The sequence below is a fragment of the Bombus vancouverensis genome, chromosome 4 (genome assembly GCF_051014615.1).
Source record: "Bombus vancouverensis nearcticus chromosome 4, iyBomVanc1_principal, whole genome shotgun sequence".
NCBI lineage: Eukaryota > Metazoa > Arthropoda > Insecta > Hymenoptera > Apidae > Bombus > Bombus vancouverensis.
In genome coordinates, this window is record NC_134914.1 from 6,819,533 (window position 1) to 6,832,077 (window position 12,545).

Below are 12,545 nucleotides of genomic sequence, written 5' to 3' on the forward strand. Positions count from 1 at the left end.
ATCTTTTTCACATCTTCCCAATTGAAGTATCACAATTGCTGTTACACTGTTGTTACCAGAAAGTGAAGTAAATGAACGTATTTGTAATTACGCAATAATTAATGTTTCACTATTAACGCCATACTAAAAGGAAACTGTGTATTGTTGTAAAATAAAGATAGCCTCTCCTTTTTTTCCATAATCATAACTATTCGTTCGTTATTTAAACAATATATCGAATAATTCTTTAATTTTGAAATTTTCTAACGAGAGATCATTAACTCTAATTTTTGCAGCTTATCTGTCATTTGTTTTATACGAAAGAAATTCGTAGTCGTAATTTGAATCATTAAAGTTCTAATTATCATAACAATATAATAGTGTTCGTTTCTCTTATTAAAAGAAAAAAAAGATATTTTGGAAATTCGCGTGACTTCGAAATATTGCTAAAACATCGTAATATTCCCTAAATGTTTACAAAAAAATATTTTCTATCGACAAATCAAAAATTCAATAGTAAAAGATTAATATTCGAGACATCCTCGAATCCTACAACAAAATTAAAAAAAAAAAACATATTGCTTAAAATATTGTACACCATCTAGTGAACAAACCTAAGTTTCTCACGATAACTCACCGTTAATTACACCTAACCTAACGCTAGACGACATAGAAAAATACTAGACAGCTGTTCGCTCTACGGAAATCTAACGGGGTGGGAAAAGAATGTAAGAATTCTGGTTAGTCTAACGAGTGACACAGAAGACACATGGCGTAGGGTAAAAGAAGGAGGACAGTAAGAAGAAAACAGGCACACAAGGTAGAGGCGATACTCTCGATCCATTTGACCGAGTTTTTTCTCATGTTGGTTGCCTTTTTGCCCGATCTCCCACTCGTGCCACGAACCCGCCTTACGAGATCGTTGACCGAATGACACGGTGAACACAGAGTACGGAGTCACTCGTTCACTCGCGACGTCGTTAAAGTCGAGGGAAACAACTGACTTGGTTTTATCGGCGCACGTGGGACAACCTTATCGGATGCACATCCGCTTTATGCGTCTGCATTTATCACTAACGCTATATCAGTGTTTCCTAACTTTTTTCTTCGATCATGCCTTAATGCTCAATGATTTTTATATCACCCCGAACGAATCTAATACGATCGTGGACAAGCGTTCGTTTTATTTCAATTTCAATAATGGCGCAACTTTTGGCTAATGAAAAATCTAACAAATAACTGTTAGATTAATCGGGAAGCAGCATGTAAAAACTGTGCTATATGCTTGATAAAAACTGCGTGGACGTGTCTTCTATAATATTCTTTAAACATTAACTGAAAATAAAGAATACAGAGAACTGTAGAGACGTTTACCGGGGATTTTTATCGATTGCTTTTGGAAGAAACTCTTATTAGAATACATTTATGAGACACGTATAATACCACCATAAAAATCTTCCAATATAAATGTAAAGGTCTTGAGATTTCAAGAACTTTAATTTCATAAACAACAAGGCAAAGTACATATCACAACTTGGCGTTGATTCTTGTGACGCAACCCAAAAAATGTAAATTTCAGAAGAGTGGCTCTTTAAAATTTACATTTTTAAAAATACTAGATACAGGTCTGATTAATATAATTACTTGTTGAAGCGAAATTGATGGCATCATAAATACTAAATAAATCAAATTGGAGATTTTTTCAGTTGTGCCACTATCAATGCCAAACAGCGATATATCGCTAGAGAAGAATTTCAAGTAGTCGGTTCGAAACTTCATAACCCTTGGCATCGGGACCGGATTCTGAGTAATTATTTTCGTCATCGAGCTGCAAACAAGCGCAAGAACTCATGTGCTCTTGCTATTTGTAAACAGAGTGTTTGTCAACAACGACCGGGCCAGTTCATTACGCCCTCCGCTACCTTTGCCAAACGAATAAGTCTGCGATCATTCAACCCGACCTCCTTTTTTCTTTTTTCTTCTTCTTTTTTTTGAAGATCTATCATTGTACAAGGTCCTTTAAGAAGCCGAGGCAAGAAAAATATGCGCGCGGATCAACGATGACTCGTAACATCAGCGTCGATTACGGTAATTAATCTTCCATGGTTCGTGCCATTTGTTAACATTCACGACATGAATGGCGCCGTTATTAGCCGCTCACAATCTTTCAGTCTCTTCTTTCAGTCGATGCTTTTGTAAGATCGGCAAACAACGAATTATTCTAATTAACTGTAGTTTGTTGAATAAAGCTTTTCGAAATGCTTATTGAATTTTTTCATAATCCATGTGTTCATCCTTAAATTTATTAATTGGATTGAACACGTTATCGGAGTTACGAGTTTGTGTCGTTTATATCGACGTCTAATCTTCTTACTGTCCTATGCTTTCGAAAAATAGGAAGAAATTATTAAAACGTTTATCGAGGTATTTGCATTAATTACGTTAACTGTACGCATTATCTAGATCGACTATATTTCTAAAAGGAAAGCAAATTATCGACAAATGAAATACTGGGAACTGTAAAAGCTGGAAACAATAGCCATTTTGGAAAATCACATGATAAAGGATAAACAAAGGGATAAACGAGTAAATATTGGGATTGGTCGTTTTATTGGAATGCAATTCGTTTGGGGTCTGTTCGCGGGCATTGCTCGCATTGTTTCGCCTGTCCTTGTGTGTAACGTTGTAGTCGAACCGCAAGGAATTCGCGGTTCAACAGTTCGATCTATGGATCGATCATCCATTCCACGCACTCGAAGCCTGCATTTACGTGCACCGAATTTCGCGGTACAGTCATGGTATGTCGCGAAACTTTATGTATGCCGGACTGGCCGCAGGTGAACGAACCTGATTGATTCGTTCTCATAGCGTTTTATCACACAAATACAAGAAGTTTTAGGTCGACGAATTCTTTAGCTTTTATTTTTTACCACTCTCGTAGCAAACGTATAACACGATCGAAAACAAAAACTTGAAACCAAAAACAAAAGTAGAAAGAAAAGAGGGGAAATCTACTGGAAGCAACAGATTGCAAATAATTTAACAAACGTGTATGTTCGTAGCTCGTATAGATGGCGTTCATGCTGCATACCACGATATGTGCGAATATGCATACCACCCTTTGTAGTAAAAGGGTTAACCTTATTGCGGGTACCTCTCGACGAGGGAGAATTACGAGTAGAGGGGAGTAGGACGACAATTAACGTAGAGAAATTGCATAACATTATTAATTGCAATTAACGTTGCGTTACATGCTCACGCAATGCTAAGCTGATTACAGGCCAGAGATCGTACGAGTGAAATCTACACGCAACATAAATGCTCTCGGTAGTCTGTCAGGCTGCCATTTGCTGATTTTAGCGAAGTCCTCGACCGTAGCTTTAGCGTTATAAATTTCAGGATTAAAGCGTGATACGAGCTGAATAAATTCATGGATGCACGTCTGGAGCAAAAAGATACCGCCATGTGTTTGACCAAGTTAGGGAAAATTAGATGTACTGTTTCGTCGTAAATACTAGACGACGGGATAATAAATAACCTAACGTTTCGTATCGATTCCCTGGTGTTACTTGGAGTTTCGTGCGATACAAAGATTCGCAAATTTCGAAGAGTCTATTCTACAGATATCTGAAATAGAGGAATCTTGGTTTTTATCTAGACGATTCGAAAATAAGTCAATTTGCAAGTTACAGAGAGAGAAAGTTTCAAAGAAATTTCACCGTAAGAATATATCGCGAGATTGCTGTACAATTTTTTGAGAATCGGAACTTTCAATTCCATCTATTTTCTCAATTCTCTGTAACATTTAAAAAACCAAAAGAAATACGCTAAAAATTCCAGAATATTAACAGTAACCAAAACAATAAGCGGCGTATATAAAAATTTAAAGATACGAAAATATTTGCAACATAAATAAGATATCCCCGTTATAACAATTATAACAGAATTACAAGTGGAATCGATTAACTTCCAAACCGATACGTATGATCATCACCGTTATAGCACTTCGTACGATCGATTCTATCGCTGTGTGGCTTATAGCTGGCATAGGTCGGTTCATAGCCATCGCTGTCCGCGATTGCATAAATTCAGTGCATAGGCATGAAGCGTAGTAAGTAATAGATATAGTATAGTACACGCTCCGCGTACTATGAGTGGCCACTAAATGGAAACGTGAATGAAGCTCGGGTGTGCAACTGTGTTTCTGCGATTCAAATCACGGATAAGGAAATGCGCTGATTACGTGGACGGAAAGAGCCGGAGGAAGAAGGTAGTATTATTATGTGACGTTACGTGCGTAGTACGTCTTATCCTAATCTGCCGAACCAGTGAGCAATAGGCTCTGATAACATCTCTTTAGCTTCTCGTGTGTGCTGTGTATTCGTAATGTGTACCGAGGCACGTACTAGCGCGACCAGTCGCTCGTTCCGATGAATGAAACGCTTTGAACGTGGTCGTGGCCGTTTCAAGAATAAACTCCACCTTTTCTTTTTTATCTAAATAAAACTTTGATAACGCTACTAGTGTGTAATTTGGTCTCTTTGAGAGGTAAATATAGAAGCTGTGATTTATTATGCATTCCATATATTTCTACGATTCATTAACTTGAGGCTAGGAATTTGTATACTTATAGAAAATTTATTTACGTTGCCAAATACAAATTATTCCGAATTAATTAACGAAGACTTATTATAGATAACTGGGAATACAAATTCATGAATTATTATAAAAGTTTACCGGGTAGAAACGAGAAATTTCAAACACGTAGACGATGATCGTTCGTATGAAATTTCTGCGAGGCAGCTCGAGTCGCGGAATAACCGATTTATGGAGAATAGCTCGATAGACCAGTTTCACCATGGAGAGCAACTTCTAATTGGAAAAGAAAGTTTGAAGCTTCGATATCGCCGTTATTCGTTAAAGAAATACGTGTGTTAGACGATATTTAACGAGAATGCGAAATTAATCATTAATTTTGCACGTGACATGTGTTCTTACTACAGCCAGAGAAAAACTTACGAAACCTACTATTCAATAACCTGTTATTCTCTTTATTAGTTTTATTCATGTTTTGTTCACGTTTGTATCGTTACTAGTTTTCTTTCATGTAACGGCGATTCTTAGTTTCTTTTTTTTATGCGATTGTTAGTTCGAAATTCAACGAAATGTTTTTTATGCATCGAATTAAGAAATTCATGAATGATGCGACAGATTGCCAAATGTAAGTTACGTAATTTCTAACGTTCGCTCGACCTTTACAAGTGTTTCAACATAGAATATTAATAACTAATTATCGCTAAATAGTTCTGTGTGCTTTAATTAATTGTTGTAAATACTTTGTAAAGAATATAGATAATTCTGTCTTGGAATGCCAAGGATTAATTAATCTAATCTCCTTACAAGTCTGATAAAAGTGATAAAAAATCTGATATATTTATCTAAATATATCATAAAACGTAACATAAAATAATAAAAGTTTGGATTAATGAATTCAATGAACAGTAGTATTGGATTTTGTCTTGTGTTATTTTTAATGGAGCGTGACGACAGGAATAACGATGGTATTCGTCAATTTCTCGTGCATCTCGTGGACATTTTCGCACGATCGAGGGAAAGCTAAGACGGCGGCTATTCGGTTCTTAACGAAGAAACTAAAAAGTCAGTGTAACCGCGTACGTCATCGTGAGAACGTTCCTTCCATTCTCGGGTTCAAACCTGATCCGAGAGAAAGCTGGTTTGAAAATGCGATACCAGACACAGCAGCCATAAACCGACGGAATCGGCTGTCGATATTATACCGATCCATATCGTTTTTTTGACGTTTATTGAATACGTAAAAGACGAAATCCCGGTCGACAAGTACCTATTATTTACTTGGTATATTTACTCCGACATTTATCTTTTTACACAACATACACACGTAATACGAAGAACTTTGTGATAAAATCACGTTTAATGATTCAGTGTCTGAATGGCAAATTCGTACAAAGGATTTCTTACGAAGTTCTAATACCACAAAATAGAAAGAGTACAATAGATGCGTATTTGTGACAGCGTATCGGTCCCCTGGTTCTTTCATGTTTTGTACATCGACGAGAAAACGAACTTGTGAAAAGAGTATTGCGAGCATTGAATACGTTACATTCATATAGACTGCCGATGCTATCGATCGTTTGATCGAGGACGACATAAAGGGGACACGTGAACGTAGGAATTACATTTTCACCTATTGTTAAGGTGTTCCTCTAGCTAGAAACATCCATTAGCAGAATGCATTGACATTAGCGATACGACTGCGGATTTTTATGCATTTGTGAAATATTTAAAATTGTAAAAATGTGCCAAGTGTATGTAGTATGCAAAGTACATAAAAAATATTCAAAGTGAAGTACTTGCTACAATATTTAATGGGCGAAGGAAATCTTTACGTTGCGTTTCCTCGGTCACGTTAATAGAAATATGAAATTGAATAAAAATCCGCAGTCTATACGTTACGGGGATAATGACATTTGAAAATCTTTTGTGTAAGATACGTAATATAAAACATACATAAAAGAGTTGTAAAAGTCTTGAAATACTTTCGCGAGCAGCTGTATGCAAAATAAGATTGCAAATAGGTATCGGTGGATGGAACGTTTATAAAATACTGTTTCATCGGGACTGTTGTCCTGGTTGGTTGTGCGTACGGCATTCCAGTGGACGTGGGCGGGTCGACGGACGTGTATTTCGCGAATATTATACGATTACGTTCTCCCAAGCCATTAGGCTCGCGGCGAAAGAATGCAGAAGGGAACTCGTTAGTCGAGGAATGTTGGTTTATTGATTTTACAACGACCATTATCAGAATCAGATGCAGTTGTTGCACCTTGGCGTTCCACGCGCGTTTGCTTATTATAGATTACACTTCGAAATGTTTTCTTCACGCATTTCATGGACACGAAGGCGTTGAAATGTTTGTAATATCGAATTCTATATTAAGATCAAAGGTGTAGAATTTTCTTAATTTTCATACGATCGATCAATTCGACGAAGAGTCCTGTATTAAAATCGTGAGCGTAAAATCTGTGAACGCACGCGAGTATTTTCTATTGACCCGTCGATGCACTTTTGCGCGTGTTTATCGAAAGAAAAATTCCAAATTACTAAATTGCTAAATTTCCAAATTGGCGAACGCTCGAGTTTCTAAATTTCTAAATTCTTGAACGCCTAAATTCGAAGATTTCTCCATCTGTAAGTTGCATATTCTTTTTATTAAACAAGTTTCTATGAACTGTGTGACGTACTTGAGTGCATCTCTAATCATTAATTCACTCGAAGAGATTATTTAACGGAGTCGAGAGAGCGTGCGCATTCGATGCAAAACAATCCCAAGTCTTGCCTGCAGACTAACTCGTAAAACTTGTACTTGACCCTATTTTCACCACGATAACTACTGTTGTTGATGTTATTGCTGTGGACTCTGTACGACTGGCCGTCGATACAGACCGCAATAAACGAGGGTGAGTGACTATACAATCAGCGTCGAGCATTTATCGCGCCACAAATGCACATTCCGTTCTTCTCCGCAGATTATAATCCAATTTTATCGTCTTTTAACTACTACGATAAAATAGACCTGCGTAATCGGAAATTATCTCGTCGCATAAAAGAGAATTAACCGACCAAAGAAATTATATTTTATATGTGGAAAGATAGCATGATTATTGTGTTGTGCGTATCAACTGGAATTCTTCGCGTGCAATTATAGCTGCTTTGTAATTGCTATTAGTAAAGTTTGTTTTATTCGAAAATAATTTACTCGCGAAGGTACGTGAACGCCAATCATAGAAAATTATACCATATGGAACATTTTGTTACATAAAAGAGAGAAATTTAAAAATTTTTAAATTTGAGTGCTTGAAAATTCCTGCGAATATTGAAATATATACGTAGTTACAATTAGACTTTCGAAATATGTTACGAGTAACGCTCGATCACTATGAAGTAAACCTTGAGTATTACATTCGATTTGAATCTGTACGTACGTAAATTGAACTTGATTCCGTCGCTGTTAATGACTATCCAATCAAAGACGTGAAAAACCAATTTGCGTGTTCTTTCTATTTTTCGTGTTTCATCTACTTTCTTTTATCTCGAAGACAAGTTATAGCGTTTGATTGTGTTTTGGTCTGGAACCATTTAATGGAGCACCGTTCGACAGTCGATTCTGTTAATTAAAAGATCAGTTATCGGAATTGGTGGACGAGCAATCCAAGAGCAATTTCAACCAAAAAATGCAATTTGTTTTGCTTGATTGTTTCGATTCTCCCTTCTGCCACTCGATAGATTTACTGAATAAAAAGATACTAGATGGCGGACGAAATATTTGTTACATGTGTGCATATATATTGAAACTTTGTCTGGTCGAAGAAATAATAACTCTTTTTCTATTTGAATGGTTATAAATGAAGAACATTTATTTATTAAACCCATTAAGAACTAAGTAATAAATGTTCTAAACGATGGAGGTGATGAAGAGATATTCAATAAATCCTCGGAATTCTTTTTTTTTTCACAACTACGATGCCCAGAAACGGAATTCGATGATGTAAATTGACAGGGAAAAATTACAAATGAATCGTTGTTTCTTAATGGGTTAAAAAGATTGTAGTGAGTTTTTGACTATTTAATTCGTTTATGGATTAGCGTTCATTCAATGCTCACGGTGTGACTGGTGAAATATGTGATCGGATGTTGTCATGAACGAGAATAGAATTATCTTCTATCAACGTTTTACTAGCCGATTTTTACTCGTTCTTTATCGGACAAAAAAAGGGAAAGAGGTAAATGTTGACCTTTAGTACGATTGATATCTTCGTTCATTCATGCGTTGCGTTATGTCAAAACGACTTCGAAATGAATGAGTTTACATATACCAGTTACGCTATTAGCATACGAAAATAAAAATTAGAAATCTAATTAGCAAAATAATTCTACCGATAAGTAACGCATATGAAGATATTGAATAGCAAAGCGAACTAAGTTGCACAGTACGATTCACACGCACACGACACGATTTGTTGCGTTTTCACGCGACTATTTCACAAGCGTGGCCAGCTTTTTCGCGGATACGGACAGTTGACCACAAATGTGTCGTCTAGGTTCTCGGATATCTCTAACGGGGCAGCGTTGCGTTTCACAAAATGTGGTTCCAGAGTGTGCAAATAATTTCGTAGCCGTTTCTCGATCACACGTTGCCCCTTTCATTATAGGTGAGAAAAATATTTGCACTTACTCACAGACAGAACGTTTATTATACATCTGACAGCTATAGTTGTTTCTATTTGACAATTTAAAATAAAAACGTCAATAACACTGACTAAATAACCAAATATTACACGAATAACTATTTTAAACACATATATAATAATAATAAAATAAATGTTTAAAGATGTTTAAGATGGATACTTGGATACTTGTGTGATTTCTGTCAAATATATATATTACAAGCTTTTCATTCGATTAAAACGAAGACGAGATTAAAATATTAAAGAAATTCGGGGATCGTAGCAGACTTAAATAAGAAGTGTGATACTGTAGTAGGTGGTAAATCCGTGGAGACGAGAAAAGACGAGGAACACGATGACGATGACAACGACCAGAATAACGCGAGAGCAGCCAGTGTTTGTAGTTGTGTGGCGCGTATACGGTTTCAGATCGACGGATAGACGAATGAGAAAGGACGGACTGACAAACGGATAAACGGACAAACGGACGAACCGACTGGCGGGAGTTGGAGTACAGACGCCACATAGCCAGACAGTGAGTACCGTGCTATTTTCAGGCTGCAGTCGTCTACCACACTGCCAACCTAACCTTACTTAATCCCAACCTCAACCTTACCCAGCCGGTCGAACTCGGTTTTCTCTCTCTATCTTCCACCACGTTCCACGGTCTTTCTTTCTTTCTTTCTCTCTCTCTCTCTTTCTCTCTTGTCAGTGTTGTCTCGTTTTCAAGCGTTCCTCGTTTCTCCTGTACGCCGCTTCTTTCTTCAGATCGTTTAATGTTGCATAGCCTCTCTTTTCTGTGCTCTCCCTGTTATTCTTATCTGTCGATGGAGTTTTTTCTTGTGGATTCTGGAAATATTTGGGGACGACCCATGTCTATGACGGTGAGTTGTGTTTCCGGAGATACCGTCACGCGTGTTGCCTTATTTTGATATTAGGATGACGATTGGAACGCGGAAAATTCTTGTCTATTCCGTCTTTCCTGTGGTTCTGTGTAAAAGAACGAGGAAAATGATAATAGCGCGAGATACTATTTCCACGTTTTCATAGATTTCATATAATCTTCTATTTTCAAATTCTCCATAAATGTATAATTTTCTACGTGTCGTTAAAATGAACGATGATAACGTAAATCTTAAATTTTACGAAGATACGTGATGACAATAATTTTGAAGTAAACATTTTCGCCCGAAAATGAAAACAGCGTTGGACAATATTCTACATAATCGATTCGCGTCTCATTTGACATTTCGCATAGTATCATGTCGTAAATAAAGTTATCGCGAGCAAACGATTCCCTGACAGCTTTGGTCGAGCAAAATTTATCGAATTGCCACGCATAGCTGCTCCGAATTATCAGCTGTCGACCGTAATCGAGTTACGGGTCTTTGTTCGCAGAACGTGCCGCCTGTCGAAAAAAAGATTTTGCCATGTCTTATGCAAATTACATAGTACGTGGTTGACTATTTCCAGTAATAGGTTATTATAATTGCTTACATTTTTTGTTGTTGGAAAATGAACAAGACATTTAATATCCAAAACCCGTGTTTCCGATTACAACAGTCGCTCTATGCGCTTTGCGAATTCATACGTTTTTCATCTTTACACGTTAATTTACATCGATAGTCGATAAATTAGAGTACCGACAAATGAATAAGAAATGAGCGCGCATCGCGTTGAAACACAAATGTCGAACACTTTTTAACCTTCTTTTCATGTAGGTTGCATAGACTACCTTTTCTTTTTTTCTTTGAGGCCTCTGGCAAGAGATTCGCCCTGTATTTTCTTAGTTGGTCCGTTGCTTCGTGAAAATTACCATGATGATCACCGGCCAAACCACGATGTTCACCCCATTCCTCGGTTGACCGTCGTAAAAGTAAATTGGAGTGCAGGGAATATAAAAATAAATGGGAACGATGTTAACCTCCGCAAGATTTTGCATAATTGCATCGGTCCCGGAAGTCGCGGGACCGTTTGATCGGCTGCTTTGTGACGTCGAATCGGGCTAATTGGAAATGATAGCTAACTGTTCGAATATTTTCTTATATTTGAGATAAATTCATTTTTATAAACATTTTCGAAATTTTTTGAATTTCCAAATAGTTGTCATTTTATCGTAGGCTGATTTCTTTTCATTTTACGTTGATGAGTATAGTCAGTGAAATAATATCGCGTGGAATCGTCGCAGGTTATTACGTTGAAACTTTTTTTACACCTTGTATTATATTATTTAACTTAATTATATATATATCTGAATTATCATATGTACATTTTAATTTATATATTTTCAATAATACAATCTGTCTTTGAATATGTAGTAGTTTGTTTTGTTATACGTTATGTGTAAAAGTAAAATGTTTTCTATATTAGAATCACGAAAATGCATAGAAAGAATGGCTTTCAAACGTTAAAAATAAAATAAAGACAAAAGCGGAGTTCTTCGATATTGCGAACACTTGCACGAGGCAAGGAAAATGTGGTCATTCTTATTCCCGTAATAGTTAACGTTCATGAATGAGTCGTTTGTTTTACAAATTCAATACGAGACCACCGGGATAGCGACTGGTGGAAAGCTCTACATTAAGGCTATCGATTATAAAGTCGATGATCGTGCTCGAGTAAATTGAGAGCGTACGAGAGAAACTATCGTTCCATTCTCAACGATAGAAAGTTCCCCGTAAAAAATTGATCACGTTCAGTTACTAAAGATGGTCCAACGAGATACTTTAATATTCTATCGCACAGGTACCGTGGTTTATTGGCTCAGAGTTTTCTCATCGAAGTTCCATTCTGTGTTTTAAAATCATATTTGCACGACTAAGACTCTACTCAGACCTCTTCTCCTCTGTATACTTTTAAAAACTAAAAAGTTTACGCAGCTTTACGTTAAGAAACAGTTCGTATTAGGTTTCCGAACGTGTGCAATTTTTACGATTAGCTATTTTTCTCTGTTTTTGCGTAATCACGATATACCTGTTAACAGCATAAACAAATCACAATTTATCGTTAAACTTTTTAAAATTCACCATTTTTTTTCTATCCTGCCGAATAAATCAATCAGCGATCAGCGAAATACGCAAGTATAATACAAATCAACTCCAAAAATCCCATCGAACAAACTGCACGTGTATCAATCTGCTAATTTCAACGAGAGCGCACGCGTCTTGTTAAACAGTTTCAATATATCGGCCCTTAGTCCACTGGAATTTAATAGTCGCATTATGCCGGTCCTCCGGGAAAACGTTGCAAGCTCGTCGAATAAAAGAGACTGAAAAGAAGGTATAGGAAGGATGAAAGAAG

The 12,545-nt window shown here is 36.7% G+C and overlaps 1 protein-coding gene across 2 annotated transcripts in view; it reads left to right on the plus strand.

The window, feature by feature from the left end:
• Positions 1-12,545, plus strand: part of crp (transcription factor cropped) — a 154,189-nt gene that overhangs the window by 34,611 nt on the left and 107,033 nt on the right. The gene's annotated exons all lie outside the window — the stretch shown is intronic.